This window comes from Ascidiella aspersa, chromosome 1 (assembly GCF_963924565.1).
Source record: "Ascidiella aspersa chromosome 1, kaAscAspe10.2, whole genome shotgun sequence".
Lineage (NCBI taxonomy): Eukaryota > Metazoa > Chordata > Ascidiacea > Phlebobranchia > Ascidiidae > Ascidiella > Ascidiella aspersa.
The window spans coordinates 27831262-27858219 of record NC_139447.1 but is presented as its reverse complement, the minus strand read 5'-3'; the positions used below and the strand labels follow the sequence as shown (position 1 = coordinate 27858219).

At 34.7% G+C, this 26958-nt stretch overlaps 1 long non-coding RNA gene across 1 annotated transcript; it reads left to right on the top strand.

Annotated features, from left to right (window-relative positions):
• The first annotated feature begins 13437 nt into the window (after positions 1–13437).
• On the top strand, positions 13438–15335 carry LOC146169234 (uncharacterized). Its single transcript, XR_014501172.1, has 3 exons — positions 13438–13594; positions 14399–14500; positions 15043–15335. It is a non-coding gene; the product is annotated as an uncharacterized LOC146169234 (long non-coding RNA).
• The last annotated feature ends 11623 nt before the right edge of the window (positions 15336–26958 follow it).

Here is a 26958-nt window from a genome sequence, read left to right as displayed (position 1 = left end):
GAGTTATGCCATATTACCAGTAGATTTAAAGATCAGACTAAAACGTCTGAAACTGACAGATAGTAAAAAGTTATAAAACGTCTGAAACTGCCAAAGAGGAAAAACTTGTAAAACGTCTGAAACTGACAAATAATAAAAACTTATAAAACGACCTAAACTGACAGTTTTATATGCTATGGGTAATTTTAGGAAATACTTTCGATTAATATATTGCTAAATTTATAACACGCAGAGTTCTGCAAAATCGTCCAATTGCCGCTGTGCGTAATTCAGTCGTTCCTGTTAGGTTTTTCATATATGCATTTTATGTTTAGTTCGAATATACCCTATCACGCAATATTTGTCGTCTCCATATTTTTGCTTTGCATCGGCCGGAGTGTCATAAAAAATGCATGTTGCAAATCATTTCCAGTGAAGCCATGACATCAAAAAAGGTTTTTTTCATATGATGAAAACGTTTATTTAATTCATTTATTGTTTGCCTTTTTTATTTTAAAAAATCTATTGAAAAAAATTTGCAAGGGGTCATGATCTACCATCTTTTTTCGACTTATTCGTGGTTTCAAATATTATCACCGTACGTAAATAAAATGCTTAATGTACCTCAAAATGTTTAATTTAGAGGGAGGCGTGATTATCCTGTAAATGTTACAAGAGGGGTTATGTTTAAAAAATAGCGATATGGTAAAAACAAAATACTTTCGTTTAAAAAAAGGGGATTAACAAAATATATCATGGCATAAATTAATATTTTGAGAGAAGCCTAGCTTATGAGGCGCTAGCCCATGGTATCGTAAAACAATAAAAACAAAAATAATTTCTTGAAGATCGTCAAATTTTATCGTTTATTAAGTTAAGCATGGCAAAAATGGAAAATTAAAGGTCCTGTGCCTATAAAAAACTGTTAACATTCGATCGAAACGCGAAACTATGCGGTTATTCTATTTTTCGAAAACGAGCCATAAATCATATGTCTTCGTGCCATAAAGGAACATAATCCAAAATAAAGCTTGTTAGCTGTGGTGTGACATTGCGTTTTTGACCACTACAAAATACAAGGACAAGTGTTTGGCTAGTTTGTAAACATTGAAGATGCTGTCTGCCAAATATCTTGCGTATATTTTTATCTGTTTGTTATCCACCAACATTTATTCCAATTTATGCGACGTTGTGTTGTGACTCTAATAGCGTAAACTTTTCTTAAGTTTCAAAAGTTAACTTTCGACTGACGCCTTGCAAATAATAGCACGACCAAAAATGCTTTCTGCTGAAGAAACCAAAAAATATCACAAAACAAGTGCTCTCATACAATCCTAAACACATTTTATCACATTATAAGTAAATCTATTATCGTATATCAGTCCATTACTTTAATGCTTTATAACTGACAGCCTTAAACGTAATAATTCGATAATAGACAATATTAACCAAAGTTACTTATTCTATAAACGTATTCGTTAAAACGTTTTCAATCTGATCGATTTTAAGTGGTATTGCTACCATTTAAAGTTTGCGTGTTCATCATACCGTATAGGGTTTTATAAAAAGCAAACAGGTGTCGCTAAAACACTTAACAACATGCTTGTCTTACACACACTAAAATAACATTGGAATAGACGTTCGAAGAGCTTGACAGATGTTTAGGAAACGTCTGTCATGATAGAGGTTATATGGAGTTAAGCTTTGGTTTAAAGCTGGTATGCCTGAGACTCTCAAGTCAGGGGTTCTTAACCAGGGGTACGTGTGCCCCTTCGTGGAACGAAGCACCAAAGCAGAGGTTACGACATGCAGTGTGAGACTATGCGATCTTTGAGCATAAAAAAAGGTTAAGAAACAGTCTAGTTATGGGAAAAAAACGTCATGTCTAACATTTTTCATATGTCCATTCAACAAAAAGTTGAGTACACGGAAAAAAGTTGAGTCCAGTTTTAAAAATGGTAAACTGTTCTGAGGAAGTCGACTCATCGACCTTCTAAAGCAGTGGTTCTTTGACTTCACAGTTATAAGGCTGTATAGAAACCACGTCAAAATGTCGTCCCAAGCGCAAAAATTAAACATTAACTCACATTTTTCGCGAGAATACTAACTTCTTAAATGTTTTTTAAGGTCAAGTTACGTTGTCGTGGACCAACCTGTTTCGAAAGGTTACCCGATGTATGATCATGTTCTGCCGTTATGGTTGAAGCTCCCACCAAAAGAAATGCATAGGCTTACGAAAATTTATTGATTTTAAATACGTCATGTATAACATTTTCTTGTAGTCTCATTGAAAACTAAAGTTTAGGTTACCACCTTTTGCCTATGCAGAATGAATATTTTATTGAAAAAACATAACCCAAGTACCAAAGTATTTCCATCTATTTGTTATTATACGGAAATCGCCAGATCTAACAATAACACTCTTAAATAATTTATCTCCAAGGATTTCAGTTTAATACAAATCGGCAAACAGTTTTTCGCCGATAAAATCTGAGACAACGACGAGCGAAACCATTAGTTTCCAACAGCAAACTCAAAACGATAAGTAGAAACAGCAGCTTGCCAGACAACTTACCGAAACCTATAGTTTAGGCCTAATAAAAGACGTACCAAAATGAAAGGCCTAGATCAGAGGTCGGCAACCGTTCGTATACAGTGTGCCAGTTTATGAATAATTTTAAAATATCAACAACTCGCGTGCCAAACATTTTTCTATGCTTGGTTTTGCACTGGCAACCACGGCTACGGAGTCGGTTAAAAACAACCCGAGTCCGACTACGGCCAAATGTGCAATTTCATCGAGTCTCGAGTCCGGCTCAGACTCTACAGACTATATTTCACACATTTACGTAACTAAAATAAGATGGGTGTTCAGCAATCCGGGTCATAGAAAATATGACATCATATGCCTTATCTGTTTCGAAATTTGGTACTGCGTATGCGCACACGTCGGACTCTTTTTGCCTAGTCTTACTCTAGTCCCGAGTTGACTCCGCAGCCCTCCTGTGACCCTGACATCTAATTTACGAATCTTGGAAGAGACGTCATTAAACCTTATTTTATAAGTTAAATTCTGTAAAGATATTAAAAAAACGAACTGTCACTAAAACAACACTGTGCCCACTATTTTGGAATATACTTTACGCTTTTCAGCCGATACCTAGAAGCGTTAACTATCAGTTTCGCTTTTATCTTGGTTTCTCAGTCGCACAAAAACACACGTGCTTAATTACTTTTAATGTAGAATGCCCTGCTTTAACGCAGAAAACATCCCGCCAATTTTAGGGCATTGTGAAGTATTACGAACGGTTAGTCGTAAACAACAAGTTTAAGGCCCACAAAAAACAATGTTAAATACAACAGTTAAAACACTAATTTGTGACACGAACACGGCCGAATCATTTGGCGTGCCCTGCAAAATCATCCCGCGTGCCACTTTTGGCACGCGTGCCAGGGGTTGCCGACCCCTGGCCTAGATGATGTAGGTTTTTGACTCACAGTAAAAGTAGTGATATCACTTTTTTATAAGAACATAGCTAAAAAAACGTAGATATGAAATTACAGGTAATTCGATTTGTTTCTTCACATTTAACGTTTTATTTAGATTTACCATGACGTAAGATTTTTACTCATTAAAGTGCTTCAACTCGCTTTTTTAGGTTATTGTTTTGAATGACTTGAATTTCACTTTAGTTTTTACTTCAGTCAACACAACAATTAAGTACAAGTCATTACAAAATACTCCAAAAACATCGAATGTGTAAGGTTATGAAAATAGACCGTTTTGCGTAAGATAAATTTAAATCTAAAAAAAGTTTCTTCCCTCAAACAACTTTATATTTTAGCAAACCTTCCTAATGGCGGTAACGTGTGAGTAATATTAATAATTTTAACTACCCTGGGATCTGGGTCTTTTAAAAATTATATGTTTTTTCGATTAAAGAAAGTGTCATCGTGATGTTGTTTGACTACATATCTCATACCAGTGTTGTAACAAGTCATTTTAAAATGATTTAATTACCAGTCATTTCATTTATGAAAAAACATTTTGAATAATTGGATGTCAATTTTAAGTCAAGTCCGTGTCATAATAAACTTAAACTATTAATATTGCTAAACTAGTTCGATTATAATCGTAATTATGAGCAATATCCTCTACTAAAAAATAAAAAAAATAAAACATATTGCAAGAAAAATGTTTTAAGTGCAAAAGTTAAGATAACTAACTCAATTTTTAAACCGTGACTTTAGTGCGTGGCACTTAATTATTGACTTTTCGTCATATGAGGAGATAATAAAAAAAAATTTATAGGCTGTGTTAGATAAGCAATTTATCGGATCTAGTGTATCTGTTTTATATAAAACCAGTGAAATCGTGACATGATTTTGACGCTCAATAGCGGCATGAACGATTTACTTCCGCTTCAGCGAAGTCCGAGCATATGCCTTAGAAAATAATTTGCAGACGAAAGGCATACAGCGATTGGACCAGAGGAATTAAAACTATGGGTTTTTGCACGGTGACCGGAAAGCTGCTGTTTCTTTTTCTTGTTTTGAGTTTGCTGTTGGACGGTGATGGTTTCGGTCATCGTCGTCGTCGTCGTCGTAGATATTATCGGAAAAACACTGTTTGCCGAGATGTACCAAATTGGAATCCTTGGAGGTAATTTGTTAACAACTTTTTTAATATGCTTAGTATATGTGCAATTAATAAGTCAATTCCTTTTAAGGGTTGATCAAACTATGTGTTAATTTTGCCAACTTTGACGACGTAAATTTATTTTTGATCGCGCGAATTTCAGGTATCAATATGATTTCCTTCTTTTTAGCGAAATGCATTCAGCCCAAAGGCGCCAAGCAAACTATGATATATTGCACCATGTAGAGTTGTCCACTCAAAAACTCTACAAAGTGCCATTTTTGATAAATTAGACTATATATAAATATCATTATATTGAACCATATTGGAATACCGTTTATAGGGCTTATGCGTCACAAACCTTTAAAACCTTAACAAAACTGAAGTTTAGCAAGTCTTACCCAAATATACTCATTTCTGTCGCGCTCGGCGCCATTATAGTAGATTTCAACTGCACATAGAACATTAGTTCGCACGATAACACCTCAAAATGTGTGCACATTCTGAAAAAAAGTGCGCACATTTTTAACTAGATTTACAAAAAAATCTTGGCGGCCCTAACGCATTGTCGTAAAGAAAAAGTATGAAAAAATATTTTCGCAGGCTCGGTTAAATTTGTGGTTTATGTAATTAAAGTTTGCAAAAAAAAAGGATATTTAATAGGGCCGTTTTATATTTTTTAACTTTTAATGTTGTTTACAATGCGTAAAACGGTTGTAAATTATAGCTTACATAAAGTTGACATAAATTAACTTTATGGATGTCATAGTACGGATTTAATTTTTAAGTTGAAAATAATTCCACAAAAATACATTTTAGAATGACAGGAAAACTATTTCAAATCGGATAATTTTTATTTCTTTTAAGGAATTTAAAGTTGGCAAAACTACAACTTATGAAGAAATTTAACCTCGATACTACAAATTCTACTATTTTTATTCTCTCTATAGATTTATTCTTGATGGGATTTGCTAAAATTGTACAACATTGATAAATATCAAAGTATACAAATATATAAATATAATTATTTTGCGCAGTATAAACCAGGTCACAGTAAGAAGAAAGTGTCGCTTTGTTTTGGATAATACACTAGCAAAAGAAGTACAGGAACAGATGCTGGATTTTGAATTTGAATAAAGGTAATTTGGGATTCGTTTTTACCATATGATTATAAGATCGCAACCTAATGGATTTGGAATTTAACCTTTTGTTTTTATATTATTTAAGCAGATAATTAGTTGCCTAGTGCAAACCAAGTAAAATGCTAAACAATTAATTTGTCAGTTTTACAGTGGATCTTAAAATTATAAAACTTTTTAATACGATTCATACACAGTACTTTGCTGCTATTTATCACACATTTACCTTTCGGTAACCAATGAAAAACGTCAAACAACAAGTCGCTGTGTGCCCTGTACCACATTTCAAATATTCATCGAGTTTAGCAAATTAACTGGTAATATGTAAACGAACAATCAAACCTGGTCCTATAGCAACAAAAGTTGCAAATTCGAAATTTACTTCTCTCAAGCCTGATTTAAACAAATGTAAATGTCTCAGTTCAATTGTTTTCGCTTGTTAAGGAAAAGAAAGTCATTGTGGACCCTAATACTTAGGCCTGTTACCCTGTATTTTCCATTTTGCGTTTTGATTTTCAATTGATTTTCTTTTCTATTTTTCAGATGAAGAACTACAACATAAAGCACAAAGACCACAATGTTTGTTAAAATTGCGATGCTTAATTTGGTAACCCTAAAACATAAACCATATTATGTCTGTGAAAAATAACTTATATGTAAATAATTTATTTTTCACACTTCAAAGTAAAATCATCCAAATTAAAAAAAAATAGATTTTCAGCCTGTGGAATTATACAATTCTAATCGAAATTTTTGCATAAAGCGATTGTATGTCGACTTTTGTCAATTCATTTCAACGTTTGAATGACGAAATAAAACATGAATCGACTAAGCTCATTGCATGACGTGTCTAGAAATAAAATGCCACCATACACAATAGTGATGCTTTTAGTAATACAGTCTTAGTTTTCAATCGCCCTTGCTATTCCACATAAAACGAAGGTATAAAGAAAAAAAAAACGATTAACCGACACAGAAGCGAACAAATGGAACTCTACTCTATTCAAATCCCAACTTTATACAACAATTACTTAACCACAAACACAGTTGGGGTGTGAAAACACAGAGAATATTATATTTATTGGTTTCGCCAATAGGTGAGTCCGGACCCTTAATTGTTAAAGTCGTGCCACTAGAGTATACTAGCTAGGCCATAAGCGTTATGAAACGGTTAAAATATGATACAGTATTATGGAAATTAACTAAAGTAGCTAGAAAACATAAATCTAACAGTTATTTGATTCAAGTCAAATAACAACAAACACTGAAGCTAATTCTTTTTTAATTTTTTTTTTGCAAAACAGAACAAAGTGACAAACTTTTATGAATAAAAAAACACTGCTGTAAAAATTTTATCGGGAACGCAACAACAACGAACAACAATAATATAAAAGCTATTTTAGAAAATATGGAATATGATTTGCATATACAAGATTTCATCGTGTAACATGCCAGTGACTTCCTTTTCAAAACGTGACTTGTAGCGTTTAATAAAAGTCTATATTTCTGCGTGGTCATGTAGCAAACGAATTCTTCATCGACCCGATTTACGTTACGTTCACTGAAGAGCTAGCAACCGGACAGCGGTGTGCAAGCTGCGGCCGCAAAAATTTTCGGCGAGCGACACTAATACTTATACGGGTATTTTAATGGTACATTTAAACAAAAGGGGTTAATTCGAAACTTTAGTTTATCATTTTTATTTGCAAATCAACTTGGAATATGACAAAATTATGTTTGATGTGGTCCATGCCCATGCTCGCTAATCGCTCAACAATAAGTGCTGATCGAAAAGGGGGATGCATGAAATCTATAGTTTGCATATAATTCTTAAACACATATACGTTCTACTAAGGCAATACGTATGCTGAGCGACGCAATATAACAAACAGAATTATGTCATATTACCAGCAGATTAATAAAATAGGAATAAAACGTCTCAAACTGACAATAGTAAAAATTTAGCAAACGGTCCAAACTGACAGTTTTATATCCTATCTGTAATTTTAAGAAATACTTTTGATTAATATATTGCTTGTCGTGGTACGTAATTCAGTCGTTCCCGTCAGGTTTTTTATACATGCATTTTAGGTTTAGTTCGAATATACCCCATCACGCAATCTTTGTCGTCTACATATTTTCGCTTTGCGTCGGCTTGAGTGTCATAAAAATGCATGTTGCAAATCATTTACAGTGAAACCATGACATAAAAAAGAAGATTTGTTGAATGCTGAAAATGTTTATTTAGTTTAGTATTTTGTCGTTCAAAAAAAGGTTTAATATTTTGTCGTTCAAACTCATGGTATCGTAATAAAGTGAAAACAAAAGTAATTTCTGGAAGCTCGTCAAATTTTATTGTTTATTCAGTTTAGCATTGCAAACATGGAAAATTAAAGGTCCGTTATGCACTCGATGTTGTGCGGCTATAAAAAAAATGTAAACATTCCATCGGAACGCGAAAAAAGGGAGTTTTACTAAAAATATCTCAAAAACGAGCACTAAATCATACGGCTTAGTGCCAAAAAAGAACATAACGCAAAATAAACTGGCGTAACAAATGTGGTGTGAAACCACTACTAAAAACTGCCAAAATTCTGCCAATTTTTTTTTTTCAAGTTAAAAAAGTTAACTGTCGACTGGCTCCTTACAAATAATAGCACGACAAAAATTGTCCATTACTTAAATACTTTATAACTGACTGCTTTAAACGTAATAATTCGACAATAGACCATATTAACTGAAAGTTACGTAGCTTATTCTATAAACGTGTTCGTTAAAGCGTTTTCAATGTAATCGATTTTAAGTGGTTTCACTACTATTTAAAGTTTCCTCGTTAGTCTTGTAAGGGTTTTGAAAAAGCAATCACGTGTCGCTAAAGCACTTAACAACATGCTTTTTTACACACAATAACATAACGCATTTGGGATAGACGTTCTAACAGCTTGACAGATGTTTAGGAAACGTCTGTCATTATGGAGGTTATATAGGGTTAAGCTTTGGCTTAAAACTGGTATGTCTAAGACTCTATAGGTTAAGCGGGAAAAACGTCATATCTAACATTTTTTATGTCCATTTAACTAAAAGTTGAGTAAACTTAAAAAGTTGAGTCCAGTTCAAAAAATGGTATATTGTTCTGAGAAAGTCGACTCATCGACCTCCTAAGGCAGTGGTTCTTAACTTTTTTTCTACCGCGTCCCCCTTTGGTAATTGTCCTGTGTCATTAAATGATTATTATCATACCAACAGCGGCATTTTGCGATAACATATCAGTAAGACAACATGATAAGACCAAAGTTGACTGTTAATCGCGCAAAGCGCCAAAAAATTTGCGTTTATTTTGTTTGAATTGTGCTAACTTCAATATAGAAGAGCTGACGCATTGGGCATAAAAAAATTGCTCGTGCATGATATATTAAGTATTATCAAGCTGATTTTAACAAACATGTGAGTGCATTGATTTCACAGTGATAAGGCTGTTTAGAAACCACGTCAATGTGTTGCCCCGAGGGCCAAAATTAAACATTTCCTAATTCCTAATTGCAACTTTTGTCACCTTAAATTATTTCGTTTCGCACCGATTTTTTACATGTTTTTTGAGAAGTCATACAGTCGTTGCTCTACATCGCCGATGGCCTTCCTAAGTTGAAACAAAAAGGAAAATTAGATAAAAGTGTTAATTTGACTAATCTGACACATCTCCTAAATTTAAGTTTCATTTTTATTTTTGGTATATACACCAAATAACCGTTTTTTTTTTTCGCGCGAATAATATCTTCCTAAATGTTTTTAAACTCAAGTTACGTTGTCAGGAAACAACCTGTTTCGCAAGTTTACCGATTTATGATCGTGTTCTGGCGTTATTTTTGACGCCAGCCAAAAGAAATGCCCAAGCTTATGAAAATTTATTGATTTTAAATACGTCACGCAAGGATTCCAGTTTGGTACAAATCGGCAAACACTTTTTCGCCGATAAAATCTACCACGACGACGACCGAAACCATTGGTTTCCAACAACAAACTCAAAACGAAAAAGAGAAACAGCAACTTGCCAGACAATTTGCCGAAACCCATAGTTTTATACTTCTGTGGTTGCCACCTGGTAAAATCACCCTATAAGCCAGGGGTGGGCAAATGTATTCAATGGAAGAGCTATTTGCAGAAAATGTAAGTACCAGAGAGCCTCAATACAAAAACGGTAAATAATGTAAGTTCAGCAATAATAATAATATAACAAAACGGTAATAATTAAAACACTAATAAAACCGGGATAAGTAAATAACACTCACAAGATTTATCAATATCAGTCTTTTGTTTTATTTGCTGATCTATAAAACCTTAGCAATGAAATTGCGTTTTTCCACTTGTGGCACGCAAGATGATTTTGCATGGCACGCCAATTGATTTAACGCGCACGTTATATCACCTTAAAAAGTGCAACCATTACATCACTACCACATTATTAACATTACTATTACATCAACACTAGCGCTAACTAAATGGTTGCACACATTGCCAATTCGTGTCACAAATAAGAGTCTTAACTGTGTTGTATTTAATATTATTTTTTGTGAGCGTCAAACTTGTTGTTGACCACTAACCGTTCGTATTACGTCACAATGCCCCAAATTTAGCGTAACGTTTACTACACGTTAAAGCACATCAGTGGTTCTCAATCGCCGGTCCGCGTCAACTTTCCTGTCGGTCCACCAAATATATTACAAATTTATATCTTAATTGCAAAAAAGCAAGAAGTTGAAGGCGGCTTGTCCATCAAATTTAGAACTTAGCCAGTTCCGTAATCCACAGCTTTGTGACGTAACATAGAGTTAACGGTCTACTTTGGACTTCATCTTACGTCACAATGCTGCAAGTGTTGTGCCCAACTATTTAAAAGTAGGCTACAACTCGTTTAAATCCTAAACTTTAAGACCAGTTGTACGTGAAAAACTTCAATAGAACCACGTATAACACGTATGATATCAAAAAGACAGCAGATTTCTCATTACATAGAAGTTTTCGTTATTTGCTTTTAAGTTGCATAATTGTGTCATAATTACATTTTGGGTTGATTTTAATGTTGGAAGGTCCACCGGTTCGCAAAAATCGTTTTAAAATTTTACCGGTCCGTAAGCTAAAAAGGTTGAGAATCACTGTTCTACATTAAAAGTAAGCACGTGTGTTTTTGTGCGACTAAGAAACCAACAAAAAGCAAAACTGATAGTTAACACTTCTAGGTATCGGCTTAAAAAACATCGAAGTATATTTCAAAAAATATAGGTAAATTAGATGTCAGATCACGGCAGGGCTGCTGAGTCGGACTCGGGAGTCGAGTAAGACCAGGTAAAACTACCCGAGTCCGACGTGTGCGGCATGCGCAGTACCAAATTTCGAAACTGATAAGACAGCAAATTGTAAATTGTTAAGGTGGAATAGCATATGTTCGTGCGTATTTTCCATGATCCTACAGTGGATTACGGAATATCTACCTTAATTTAGTTACGTAAATTGGTGAAATACAGATGCTGAGTCGGATTCGGGACGTGATGAAATCTGATATTTGGCTGGAGTCGGACTCGGGTTGTTTTTAACCGACTCCGCAGCCCTGATTGCCAGTGCGAAACCAAACATAGAAAAATGTTTGGCACGCGAGTTGTTAATATTTTGACAATATTCATAAACTGGCACACTGCGTACGAAAGGTTGCCAACCCATAGTCTAACGTTACATCATAAACGAAATGCCGGCCTAAAAAAATAAAAAGATAGAAACATGCATAAACGGTTCTCTTGTTAGGCTTTACATTTTTTGGGGAACTTTACAATTCGATTAGAAGAGCCACAAAAAACCTGCTGGCGAGCCGCATGTGGCTCGGAGACGCAGTTTGCCCACCCCTGCTACAAGCTATTTATATGCTAAATACTATTTAAATGCATATGTTCGGACATAAAACTGCAGCGGAAGCAGATTTCTTGCCTCTGTTCAGGATTAGGATCTGTTATGAATTTACTGGTTTTACGCACAGAAGCAGATATCATACTGCGAGTATAGCGCAATGGACTCCAGCCATACGAGATAAGAACAACACCAACGTCAGAATAAAACATAATTCGGAATAAGGCCAAAATAGGACTAATACCTAGTGGTATAAGTACCGTTTAAATCGGAATAAGTCCTAAATCCGTCGGAATAAGACCTAAATGGTCATAATCAGGCCTAAACAACACTTTAACTAACCCCAAACCGAACCCCTAAGTACATCACTAACACCCCTAATAATTTCAACACTAACCAATTTTCTAACCCCATCCATTCAAAACGTGTAGTCACCAAAACGGCCGATGCCAGACCGATTGTTCCCAAAACCCTCTACCCACAGGCTCGGGCGTAATTTTGGCCATTTAGGACTTCTTCCGATGAATTTAGGACTTATTACCACAGATTTAGGTCTTATTCGGACGATTTTTTTCTTATGCTCGGGACTCGGGCTCGACGGAGTCGGTTTGTTTTGTTGGAGTCGGACTCAAGACTCGGGACTGGTATACTTACGCTTACTATTTTAGTTACCACGAAAAAAGGTTGAGAAACATTACTTGAAAAAAAAACGTTTAGAGAATCATAGGCCTATTAAAACGACGTACTTTGCAAAATGAAACGCCTAGATGGTGTAGGTCCTTGACTTATACTAAAAGTAGTGATATCACTTTTTTATAAGAACAAGCTAAAAAAAACGTAGATATGAAATTACAGGTAATTCGATTTGTTTCTTTACATTTGACGTTTTATTTAGATTTACCATGACGTAAGAATTTTACTTATTTAAGTGTTTCAACTCGTTTTTTTAGGTTATTGTTTTGAATGACTTGACTTCCACTTTAGTTTTTACTTCACTCAACACAAAAATTAAGTACAAGTCATTAACAAAATACTCCAAAAGCATCGAATGTGTAAGGTTATAAAAAATAGACCGTTTCGCGTAAGATAAATTTAAATCTAAAAAACGTTTCTTCCCCCAAACAACTTTATATTTTAGCAAACCTTCCGAATGACGGTAACGTGCGAGTAATATTAATAATTTTAATTACCCTGGGACCTGGGTCTTTTCAAAATGATATGTTTTTTTCGATTACAAAAAGTATCATCGTTATGTTGCTTGACTAGATATCTCATACCATTGTTGTAACAAGTCATTTTAAAATGATTTAATTACCAGTCATTTCATTTATGAAAAAACATTTTGAATAATTAAATGTCAATTTTAACTCAAGTCCGTGTGTCATAACAAACTTAAACTATTAATATTGCTAAACTAGTTCGATTATGAGCAATATCCTTTACTAAAAAATCATAAAAAAACAACATATTGCAAGAAAAATCTTTACGTGCAAAAGTTAATATAACTAACTTAATTTTCAAACCGTGACTTTAGTGCGTTGGACTTAATTTAAATTATTGGCTTTTGTCACATGAACAGTTAATAAAAAAAAAATTATAGGCTGTGTTAGATAAGCAATTTATCGGATCTAGTGTATCTGTTTTATATAAAGCCAGTGATATCGTGACATGATTTTGACGCTCAACAGCGACATGAACGATTTACTTCCGCTTCAGCGAAGTCCGAGCATATGCCTTAGAAAATAATTTGCAGAAGAAAGGCATATAGCAATTTTACCAGAGGAGGAATTAAAACTATGGGTTTTTGCACGGTGACCGAAAAGCTGCTGTTTCTTCTTCTTGTTTTGAGTTTGCTGTTGGACGGTGATGGTTGGGGTCGTCGTCGTCGTAGATATCATCGGAGAAAAACTGTTTGCCGAGTTGTATCAAATTGGAATTCTTGGAGGTAATTTGTTAACAACTTTTTTAATATGCTTAGTATATGTGCAAATAACGTGTCAGTTCCTTTCAAGGGCAGATCAAATTATGTGTCACTTTTGCCAACTTTGACGACGTAAATTCGTTTTTGATAGCGCGAATTTCAGGTATCAATATGATTTCCTTCTTTTTAGCGAAATGCATTCAGCTCAAAGGCGCCAAGCAAACCATGACATGTTGCACCATGTATAGAGTTGTACACTCATCAAATCTACAAAGTGCTATTTTTGTGAAATTAGACTATATATAAATGTCATTATATTGACCCATATTGGAATATCTTTTATATGGCTTATGCGTCGCAAACCTTCAAGACATCAATAAAACTGAAGTTAGGCAAATCTTACCCAAATGTACTCATTCCTGTCGCGCTTGGCGCCATTAGACTAGATTTCAACTGCATATAGCACATTAGTTTGCTCGATAACATCTCGAAATGTGTGCACATTCTGAAAAAGTGCGCACACATCAGAAGTCAGTTTAAAATGTGCGCGTATTCTGGAAAAAAGTGCGCACAGTTTTCGTGGTTTATGTAATTGAAGTTTGCATAAAAGTATATTTAATAGGGCCGCTTTATATTTTTTAACTTTTAATGTTGTTTAAAATAAATTATATATATAGCTTACATAAAGTTGGCATATATTAACTTTATGGATGTCATAGTACGGATTTTATTTTTGAGTTGAAAATAATTCCACAAAAATACATTTTAGAATGAAAGGAAAACCATATAAAAGTTTGACAAATATATAAATATAATTATTTCGCCCAGTATAAACCAGGTCACAGTAAGAAGAAAGTGTCGCTTATTTGGGGATAGTACACCAGCAAAAGAAGTACAGGAACAGATGCTGGATTTTGAATTTGAATAAAGGTAATTTGGCATTCGTTTTAACCATATAATTATAAGATCGCAATCTAATGGATTTGGAATTTAACCTTTTGTTTTAATATTATTTAAGCAGATAATTAGTTGCCTAGTGCAAACCAAGTAAAATGCTAAACACTGAATTTGTCAGTTTTACATTGGATCTTTAAATTATAAAACTTTGTAATGCGATTCATACACGGTATTTTGCTGCTATTTATCACAAATTTACCTTTCGGTAACCAATGAAAAACGTAAAACAACAAGTCGCTGTGTGCCCTGCAACGCATTTCAAATATTCAACGAGTTTAGTAAATTAATTGGTGATATGTAAACGAAAAATCAAACCTGGTCCTATAGCAGCAAAAGTTGCAAATACGAAATTTACTTCTCTCAAGCCTAATTTAAACAAATATAAATGTCTCAGTTCAATTGGTTTCGCTTTTTAAGGAAAGGGTACGTCATTGTGGACCCAAATACTTAGGCCTGTTACCCTGTATTTTCCATTTTGCTTTTTGATTTTAAATTGTAATTTTTTTATTTTTCAGATGAAGAACTACAACATAAAGCACAAAGACCACAATGAGTGTTAAAATTACGATGCTTAGTTTGGTAACCTTAAACGTAAACCATATTATCTCTGTGAAAAATACCTTATAAGTAAATAATTCATTTTTCACACTTCAAAGTAAAATCATCCAAATTAAAAAAATAGATTTTCAGCCTGTGAAATTATACAATTCTAATCGAAATTTTTGCATAAAGCGATTGTATGTCGACTTTTGTCAATTCATTTCAACGTTTGAATGACGAAATAAAACATGAATCGACTAAGCTCATTGCATGACGCGTCTAGAAATAAAATGCCACCATACACAATAGTGATGTTTTTCAAACAAGTAGTAACACAGTCTTAGTTTTTTAATCGCCCCCGCTATTCCACATAAAAACGAAGGTATAAAGAAAGAAAAAATAACGATTAACCTTCACAGAAGCGAACAAATGCAACTCTGTTAACCAAATCCCAACTTTTTACAACAATTACTAAACCACAAACACAGTTGGGGTGTGAAAACACAGAGAATATTATATTGGTTTTGCCGAAAGGTGAGTGCGGACCCTTAATTGTTAAAGTCGTGCCACTAGAGCAGGGGTGGGCAATTATTTTTAGCCGCGGGCCGCATGACAAACTTAAAATGTTGTGGCGGGCCGGATCACAAATAGGATCTAAAATACACGCAAAATGATGTCAGAAACTCTGACGGAATAAAACGAATAAGCTAACGAGTTTATTGTTACGTTTAGAGTTTAGAGTTATGCGAATATGTGCAATTTAACTCGAATTTAAAAAAATTAAAATCTAAAGTTTAATTTAGATTTAGAGGGTGACGTGAAGCATAAAGAACAGACAAAAAAAGTACATTGGTTAATATATTGGCGTTTATCAAGTTGTGGGGCGCGTTGACCCAAAAGTTCAAATTAAAATACGAAAAATTTCATTCAAAAAATCTTACTATGTTTTTTTTGGCTTTATAAAGCTTTAAGTTGCCGATGTGTTACTTGCGGTACAATGGCCATATTGCCAATACGATATAAATCGGAATAAATACACAACATGGCAGTAACCAAATTAGGTTAACAAAGTGTAAATCTTTCGATGCGCTAAAAATATACAAGTATTAGGTTAAGTTTGTTCAACTTTCGTTGGAGAAAGTGCCACAATGCAGAGGACGTCATTGTCTGTAAAGTTGCCGAAAAATCGCGTGGAACATACGAGAAAGACACTAGAGATTCGCGCAAAGCGCGAAAACAATTTTCATTTTAGCATTTTAAACAGGCTAAAAATCGAATTTGACGGGATCATGACTAGATCCGTCCCTGTTTACGATACAACCAAACATGTAGAAACATGTCCTTGTTTTCGCTTAGCCTATGTATTTTAAGGAAAAAAAGCCGCGGACAGGATTAAACTGCTTGGCGGGCCGTATGTTGCCCAGGTCTGCACTAGAGTATACTAGCTAGGCCATAAGCGTTATGAAACGGTTAAAATATGATACAGTATTATGGTAATTAACCAAAGTAGCTAGAAAATATAAATCTAACAGTTATTTGATTCAAGTCAAATAACAACAAACACTGAAGCTAATTCTTTTTTAATTTTTGTTTTTGCAAAACAGAATAAGGTGACAAACTTTTATGAATAAAAAAACACTGCTGTAAAAATTTTATCGGGAACGCAACAACAACGAACAACAATAATATAAAAGCTATTTTAGAAAATATGGATAATGATTAGCATATACAAGATTTCATCGTGTAACATGCCAGTGACTTCCTTTTCAAAACGTAACTTGTGGCGTTTAATAAAAGTCTATATTTCTGCGTGGTCATATAGCAAACGAATTCTTCATCGACCCGATTTACGTTACGTTAACTGAAGAGCTAGCAACCGGACAGTGGTGTGCAAGCTGCGGCCGCAAACATTTTCGGCGAGCGACACTAATACTTATACGGGTATTTTAATGGTACATTTAAACAAAAGGGTTAATTCGAAACTTTAGTTTATCATTTTTATTTGCAAATCAACTTGGAATATGACAAAATTATGTTTGATGTGGTCCATGTCCATGCTCGCTAATCGCTCAACAATAAGTGCTGATCGAAAAGGGGGATGCATGAAATCTAGTTTGCATATAATTCTTAAACACATATACGTTCTACTAAGGCAATACGTAAGCTGAGCGACGCAATATAACAAACAGAATTATTTCATATTGCCAGTAGATTAATAAAATAGGAATAAAACGTCTCAAACTGACAATAGTAAAAACTTGTAAAAGGTCTTAAACTGATAAATAGTAAAAACTTATAAAGCGTCTAAAACTTGCAAATAGTAAAAACTTAGCAAACGGTCTAAACTGACAGTTTTATATCCTATCTGTATTTTTAGGAAATACTTTCGATTAATATATTGCTAAATGTATAACGTGCTGAGTTCTGCAAAACGGTATATTGTCGTGGTACGTAATTCAGTCGTTCCCGTCAGGTTTTTTATACATGCATTTCAGGTTTAGTTCGAATATACCCTATCACGCAATCTTTGTCGTCTACATATTTTCGCTTTGCCTCGGCTTGAGTGTCATAAAAAATGCATGTTGCAAATCATTTACGGTGAAACCATGGCATAAAAAAGAAGATTTGTTGTATGCTGAAAACGTTTATTTAGTTTTGTCGTTCAAAAAAAGGTTTAATATTGTGTCGTTCAAACTCATGGTATCGTAATAAAATGAAAACAAAAGTCTGGAAGCTCGTCAAATTTTATCGTTTATTCAGTTTAGCATTGCAAACATGGAAAATTAAAGGTCCGTTATGCACTCGATGTTGTGCGGCTATAAAAAAAATGTAAACGTTCCATCGGAACGCGAAAAAAGGGAGTTTTACTAAAAATATCTCAAAAACGAGCACTAAATCATACGGCTTAGTGCCAAAAAAGAACACAACGCAAAATAAACTGGCGTAACAAATGTGGTGTGACATTGCGTTTTAAACCACTACTAAAAACAAGAACAAGTGTTTGGCCACCGTCTGCCTTTTTTTTTCAAGTTAAAAAAGTTAACTGTCGACTGACGCCTTACAAATAATAGCACGACAAAAATTGTCCATTAATTAAATATTTTATAACTGACTGCTTTAAACGTAATAATTCGACAATAGACAATATTAACTGAAAGTTACGTAGCTTATTCTATAAACGTGTTCGTCGTTAAAGCGTTTTCAATCTAATCGATTTCAAGTGGTTTTACTACTATTTAAAGTTTCCGCGTTAGTCTTATAAGGGTTTTCAAAAAGCAATCACGAGCTTAACAACATGCTTGTTTTACACACAATAACATAACGCATTTGGGATAGACGTTCGAACAGCTTGACAGATGTTTAGGAAACGTCTGTCATTATGGAGGTTATATAGGGTTAAGCTTTGGCTTAGAACTGGTATGTCTAAGACTCTAAGATAAGGGGGAAAACGTCATGTGTAACATTTTTTATGTTCATTCAACGAAAAGTTGAGTAAACGTAAAAAGTTGAATCCAGTTCAAAAAACGCACATAATTTAACCCAGTTACAAGTAAACGTATCGCAAAGCTCATACGTTAACATAATGTCATACTTAAAACTGTTCATTCTGTACTCGTTGTATTAATCATCGTAGCTGTCTTGTCGTTAACCTGTGACTCCGCTACAACCTATGGTAGTGTTTCATAACCGTTTTTTTACCCCATGGTGCACTTGCAAACATTTGAAAACGTGGCAAACATTTAAAAACGTGGCGTCACACCTGCAGAGCGAAGGGAGCGCAAACTTCATTTGGGTATCTTGTTATATCTCTTCGATTGCTAAGTTGTTATTACAAAGGCCTCCATGTTATTTTCTATAAATTACCGAATGCTCTATCTATGAGACAAACCAACGGAGTAAGAAAAATAAGCCTTTAATATTGTAAATTATGAAACACATCGTATGTTAGTTAGTTCTGAGTGCACAAAGAGTTGAACATTTGGGGTTATTAATAACTTCCCACCTCAACTTATTCTGGAAGGTTTTATTAGCTTTGAACCCCTATAGACTCATATTGGTGTTGCGGTGTAATCACTGCAAAAACAATCAAAATTAATTTGCACGTATAGTGAACGTCAACTAAAACATCTGGATGTAACAAAATCTCCAATTCACATGTTGGTGCTTAGTGTGCTAATGCAAGGAAAAGTATTATGGCTAAAACAACTTTATGCTCCTACCGTGCATGCCAAAACTTGATTTCCAGCCGTTTTATATTAACAGTGTACGGTATATGGGATCTGGATTCTTTTGTGTATAAAAGCCAGTGAAATCGTGACATGACGTCAATCTTCAACAGTGGCATGAACGATTTGCTTCCGCAGCGGCGTCCGCACATATGCCTTAAGATTTTGTTTTATCCGAAGTTCAGTGCATATTTATAATCGAGTTACAAGAGCGATAAAACCAATAAAGTAGAACTATGGGATTTGGCAAGGTGAGCAAAAAACTTCTGTTTATCTTTCTCATTGTCTGTTTGCTGCTGGACATTAATGGTTGGTTTCGCCGTCGACGTCGTCGTCGTCGTCGCCGTCGTCGCAGTATTGTTCCTGTTGTTCGTCGATATAAGCCTGTGAAGAGGTTATATCTTCGTCAAAAAACTTTATGCGAATTTGTACCAAACTATAATTCTTGGAGGTAAGGAATTTAGGAATATTGAGCTGTGATTTAAAAACAAAACAGTGAAACATGACAATGCTTTTCCATGTCAAGTCGTTTACCAACTTCAGCTACGTTAATTCGACTAGCGCTCCCATCATATTCGCATAAACATGAAACCCCGTCGTCATTTTTGTAGGTGTAGAACAGTAAATAAATACTCGGCTGACTGTTTAAGTTTGTAATAATAATAAGTTTAAAATATAGGCTAAAGGGAGTGAGTTTTTACCACGACATTTCACTTAATAATCTACTCCTCACATTAAGCGAATAAAACATTGACAGTGGTCATACCAGCTATTCTGTAAGTATATCCTTGTTATTCTTTTTACATGCTTGTTGGGATTCATACATTATTTCGACATTCACTTTATGTAGTTTATGAACATAATTTTTTTAAACATACATATTTTTCACTAATATAATTAATGAATGAGTTTTATTGCTTTTTCGCAGTATAACCCACATCAAAGCAAGAAGAAAGAGTCGTTATCGAGGTGACAACACAATGCCAGAAAACGCAGAACAACATATATCTCTCTTCAAATGCTAAGTTGTTAGTACTACTACCGTGCATGCCAAAACTTGATTTCAGGCTGTTTTATAGCAACAGTGTATATGGGATCTGGAGTCTTTTGCGTATAAAGGCAAGTTAGGTCGTGACATGACGTCAACGCTCAAGAGTGGCTTGAACGATTTGCTTCCGCTGCGGCGTCCGCACATATGCGCTCAAATTTTTTTTTTATACGACGTTGAGTGCATAGATATAATCGAGTACAACGGAGACAACACCAAAAAACAGAACTATGGGCTTTGGCAAGGTGACCAAAAAACTTCTGTTTATCTTTCTCATTGTATGTTTGCAAACTATAATCCTTGGTGAGGAATTTAAGAATATTAATCTTTGATTTAAAAAAGGGTGAAACATGCCAATGCTCTTCCATGTCAAGTCGTTGGTGTGCTTTACCAACTTCAGCTACGTTAACTCGGCTGCGGCTCACACTCTGTGCAAATTCTTACTTCGCCCCTCCCCTTTTAGTTTTAAAGCGACAAACGAGTAACTTACCCGGACAAAAAAGTATATTGGTAAATCGATAATATACACTGATGAACAAAAGTAAGCAGACCTTAGTGAGCCGAGCAAATAGCCAACAGGCAGTTGCTGAGGCTATTTAATAAACTAATTTACATGGATCAAACATAAACGATGAAAATGTTGTAAAACCAATTGAGCCCAAAATACTGATTTTGAGAACATACGTTTGTTTACATGATAGTGGAAAGTTTTGCATCAAGTTGCTTTTACGCCTCGATACATTAACCTAACAAATTTCAATTTTGCCAAAATTGATTTTATTAACTTTCCAGCCACCCAGTCGGAAAATTATCCACGTGCCATGCACGTTTTATCCCCGCGCCTTGCAAGGGCCAACTACATATGTTCAATGATAAATCTGTTATGTAATCACGGAAATTCAACACCGGCAGGTACATGGCCCAGTCATGGCCATAAGGTATAAATATGGTTGGGCATCCTGTCAAATTACGACTATAAATCTGCAAAACACCATGGGTAAATTTACATTGAGCTTTTATTCATGCACATTAAAAATACGGAAAGAAACAAAAAGAAACACAGAAATAGAAACTGTACACGGCAATAACAAACTGCAGTTTAAAAAGACATCAATAATTGTCTGAAGGTTCCTTTTGTATGATTAATTCACTGTCAGAAATATAGATTCTGAAAATGAGTCAGCCAACACCGGTTCAGCTATATCGGACTTGTGATTCGCAGGGAGTGGTCATCACAGGTTCTGTGCTTTCTTTATTAGCAATGGAATTGGCTTGTCTTCTTGCACGTATGCCACCATCCCAGTCTATTGCACCTTGTAGTCGATAACAGATGCAGTTGGGTCTTTGTGACCTATGAACAGGAGAACGCCTAAAAAAATAGCTTGTAACTAATAAGTAGGGCGATTATTATTTTTTGACAAGTCAACATTATTTTAAGTTAAAATCAGTCAAAAATACACATAATTCGTTTACAAAATTAAAAAAAAAATATTGGCAAAACATTAGAGCCCAAAATATGAAATATGAATAAAAATCACATGCACTTTATATAGTATGATATTTAACTAACTTACCTGCAAATGTTGATAAGCAGCCGCCCCAATTAGGAAAAGCTTTAACATTTATAAGCTTTAAATCCAAGAGGCCATGTTGGTTTTGGTATTTATTGACACTTTTCGTCGATATTTTTAGTTTTTTTAAGATTTTCAGGTATTTAGTCAGGATTTTATGCTCACTGGATATAAATATTTAGATGTGCCTTTAGATTGCTTAACAAATCTGGGATGTGCACCTGCCACAGAAATAAACTTGTCAACAGATGTAAAATGGAGCTTGTTTCCTACTTTGTTTAGATACAAATTTAGTTCTTGCTAAAAGTTAGATTGGACCATAAAAAACCACTAGATCCGGAGAAAAACCACTAGATTGTTATCGCGACAACATATTGCCATTTTTATGTTGATTTAACATCTCCAGACGTTTAATCAATGTAAAACCAGACTATTTCTTAAGTCTGTTTGCCATAATTGCGTTATCAAAGCTACTATTTGCTACATATACACAACAAAAGCTCTTCTTTTATTACCGTTTTTTTGTTGAATATTAAGGCACCTACTTAAAAAAATGTAGCAACAGTGGTTTTGAGTTTGGCAGTATTATTCTTTTATGCTTAACACTGTGTTTGTACGGTACATTAAACGCCACTTGTGTTTGGCTGTTTTAACTTTATATAGCAAGCTTCAACTAATTCACGGTAAAACAGGCGATAAAAACTTGTTTTTTCGTGGTGGAGTTACGTCACACTCCGACTATGATATCAATTAAACTGTTAAGTACAATAAAAGGGCCAATCGCAAAGATTGGGTTTGGGCCCTGGGGGCAGTTCTATTCACTATAAATGAGTATAACTGACCCTGGGGGTCCTAGCCATAGATTGCCAAAAATTCCTACCTAAAGGTCGACTTTTTGAAAGAATTTTTTTTTTATTTTGCCGGCTAATTTATCAGCTTTACCCATATACCCTACCTAGACCTGCTCCTTCCTTTCACTCCCCTCTTCTCCCTTTAGCACCTTTGGTTGGCAAGCGGTGATTAAATAGGCCCACACCCTACAGTGCAGCACTACAGCTGTACAAACTTCTAAATATAGTCTGCTGCCCGACACTAACAGTAATCAGTATAGAAACTTGTTATTAACAAGCATCGAGCCATCGACGATCACCAAACATGATCAGGCTTTACATTTGATTTAAAAAAGGGAATTTTTCATTCACTTTACCATTTTTAACAATGGAAGCCGGGAAATAACCTAAAGTTTATTACTCCATTTCAAGATTATAAAAACCACTAGATTCTCCAAGAAAACAACTAAACCACTAGATTATTTCAAAAACCACTAAATCTAGTGGAAAACCACTAGGAGTGGCAGCCCTGTGCCTATAGCTTTCAACTGAGTAGTGATTTCAATGGTCTTAACAATAAACGTTCAAACTCGATTGTGATGTCATCCGCATATAGGCCAATCGGACGTCTGGAGTTTAAAATTATGCGCGCCGTTTGTAAATGAAAAAGAAACGCAATATAATAAATTGCAACGACAGCGGGGAAAGGTCGGCGCGAAGTGGAAGCAGCGGGTAGCCAGTATTGTTGCCTTAAGTAGGAAACCATGTTTATAGCGTTGGTACGAATAGTACTTTTCCAAAAGATTTGTGTTCAGGCAACTTAACCTTTACTAATGTAATAAATTTTATCAATTAACATATATTTTTTCAGCATATCTAAATATACCTTCTTAACTTTGCTAAATATGTTGCCTAAACAAGAAAACCATAAAGATTATAACAGCTAACTTATACCCAAGTAAAAATAGTAACCCCCCAAAACATTATTATATATGTGTATGATTTAGGTTAAAATTGTGGTTTAGCAAAGAAACTGTTAAAATAGGCGAGCCTACAAAGTAAAAAAAAAAAAACTTTGTGGTTAGGTCCGATTTTTCCAAGAAAATATGGTAATCGCCGAATAAGTTACGAAAACCACATTTATCACCAAAATTCTGGGAAGCGCCGATGATTATGAAGCTTCGACAGAAATAACCCAGAAAAATATGTCATATATCACCGCTTATTGTCAGGGTTATATACCTTTAGCCGGATATAAATATTTTCCGTGATGGCCCGGGGATAAACGGGGAAAAATTTCCATACGCGAAATGTAAATTTTCAATTTTAAAAAATATCAACCCATAGCCCAGTAAGGCCAGTAAAATCGTGACATGATCCCAACCCGGAACAGTGACGAGAAAACTGCGTGGCCTCTGAAAATACTGTAGGTCTATGCGTTTAGAAATAGTTGGAATTTCACGAGGTCGGCAACCACATAAGGGTAGAACTATGGGTGTCGGCACGATCTCTGGAAGCTGCTGTTTATTTTTTCGTTTTAAGTTTGTTGTTGAAAACTAATGGTTTCGCTCGTCGTCGTCGTAGATATCTTCGGTGAAAAATTGTTTGCCGATTTGTATCATACTGGAATCCTTGAAAATAAATTATTTAAGAATATTATGCATAGATCTGGCGATTTCCGTATAATAACAAATAGAGTGAAACACTTTGATATTTGAGCTATGTTTTTGTCTTAATTTCAAGCTGTTTATATTAACAGTGTACATGGGATCTGGATTATTTGGGGTATAACGGCAAATTGTTAGGTCGTGACATGACGTCAACGCTCAAGAGTGGCTTGAACGATTTGCTTCCGCTGCGGCGTCCGCACATATGCGCTCTATTTTTTTTATACGACGTTGAGTGCATAGATATAATCGAGTTACAACAGCGACAACACCAAAAAATAGAACTATGGGATTTGACAAGGTGCCCAAAAAGCTTCTGTTTATCTTTCTCATTGTATGTTTGCTGCTGGACAGTAATGGTTGGTTTCGCCGTCGACGTCGTCGTCGTCAATGATCGTCGTCGCAGACGCACCCCTCCTATTCATAAACGTTATGGTATTAGGATATATCGTCGTGTGAAAACTACATGCCAGTTCGTACCAAACTGGAAACCTTGGAGGTGAGGAATTAGGAATATAACGCTTTGATTTAAAAAGGAGTGAAGCATGTTTTAGCCGATATTCGTATCAACATAAAACTCTATTGTTGTTTCAGCAAATTGTACAACTGTAAATAAATATTCGATAAAAAATTGCGTTACTGGACGCAACTGTCCAAGACTGATTATCTTGCTTTTACTAAAATAACAATAAGTTTAAAATTTAGGCTGGGCAGTGGGTAATTACCTCGACATGTAAGTAAATTCTTCACGTTAAGTGAATAAAACATTGACAGTGGTCATACCAGCTATTCTGTAACTATAACTTTTTTACCCCTTTTACATTCTTGGTAGTATTCATACATTATTTCTAGAATTAGATTTAGTGTAGAAACTTACTCTTTTAAGTTTGACTAATATAAATTCATAAATGAGTTTCATTGCTTTTTTGCAGTATAACCCAGATCAAAGCAAGAAGAAAGTGTCGTTATCGAGGTGACAGCACAATGCCAGAAAATGCAGAACAACTATTTAAACTTGAATAAAGGTATTAATTAAACAATAGTCATTGCTACAATGTCACATATGGATTTAGATTTAGTCATGCCGACAGTGGGGGCCCCATGATTCAAGTAGCCCCTTCTAAAAACCAGGGCTGCAGAGTCGGGGCCTAACTTTGGGATCGGAACTAAAACAGCTCTGTTTATTTGGCTTAAGCAGTAGGAAGTTATGACAATCGATAAAGCCACGATCTGTAAATCGTAAAGGTGGAAGCATGGGGTGTAACATTTTCGTGTGGGGTAGATAGGTTATATTAAACTCCAGGAGTGGGTTGCTGTAAATTCGCCATATTTTATATGTTCACTATGAAAAGTCGGACAAAAGAAAAAAAACATTTTATCTCGCGTCAGTTTACCAAGTCAAGTTCTAACCAAAGTCATTTATATCTTAAGGTATTAACAAACCTAAAAGTGTTACCCCACTGCGTTTACCTGAATTTTTAACTAGCTATGTTTTTATTTCAGAAGAAAAAAATACCAAATAAAGATCAAAGAAACACAATGGTTATTAAAATTTAAAACGATGATTTTGGTAGCCCTAAAAATTGTACTATATTTGCACGAGTGTATAGAATATTTTATGTTAACTGTTAATTTTCATCATTCCAACATTATCGGACCAAAACAAGAATTTAAGTGATAAACTTGCATCATTAATATCGACGTATTCATAATGTTTACATCATGTTGTTGTATGTCAACAGTTTTTTGGCATAGTTGTGTGTGAATTATGGAATTGAAAAATGTCCAAACGTTGTTCTTTCTTGCTATACAATACAAATTATTGAGCATTAATTGCTGAAGTGCCTTTTACTTCTCTGTTTGGCAATTGTGTTAAAGAATTTGAGTTTTACATCGTAGTTTCAATTCAAGTGTTTTGTACCTTAAAAACTTTTTAGAAGTACAGTATCATGAATTTTAGATGTCGTAGCATCCTACGAGATGCAAATTGGCAGAAAAACTACAACAGCAACGTACAATCAATAGTATAACTCATCTTCATTTACCACATTACAACATTTTCTGGCTGCATTTTCTTGGCAGGGGTATCTCAATTAAATATTGTGAAATCTCCCTTAAGAAACTCGCAAAACCAAACACTCAGCGGCTAATTTTTGCTGTAAGATGACTATAAAAAACGCCGTTTCACATGCACAGTTAATGTTTCTTGCTCAACCTGGTTTAATTTAAATGTTACACACCCACATAATATTGAAAAATTTACACTGTCATGTTTTTAACAGTACCTAGCGTAGGTTTGCCATACGTCATTTTTTGTCAATAACATCACTTGAAGTTGACCGGCTCTCAAAATGACTTGACTGAAACTTGACTTGGGCATCTGATGACTTGGACTGGGACTTGACTTATTGTTATTTTAGCAAAATACTTGACTTGGACTTAAGTTATTTTACAAATGACTTGACTGGAACTTAAGTGGTAAAATGATTTGTTTACAACAATGATATCTAAATCTAAAATTTACGTAATTGTTTTACTGCACAAAATGA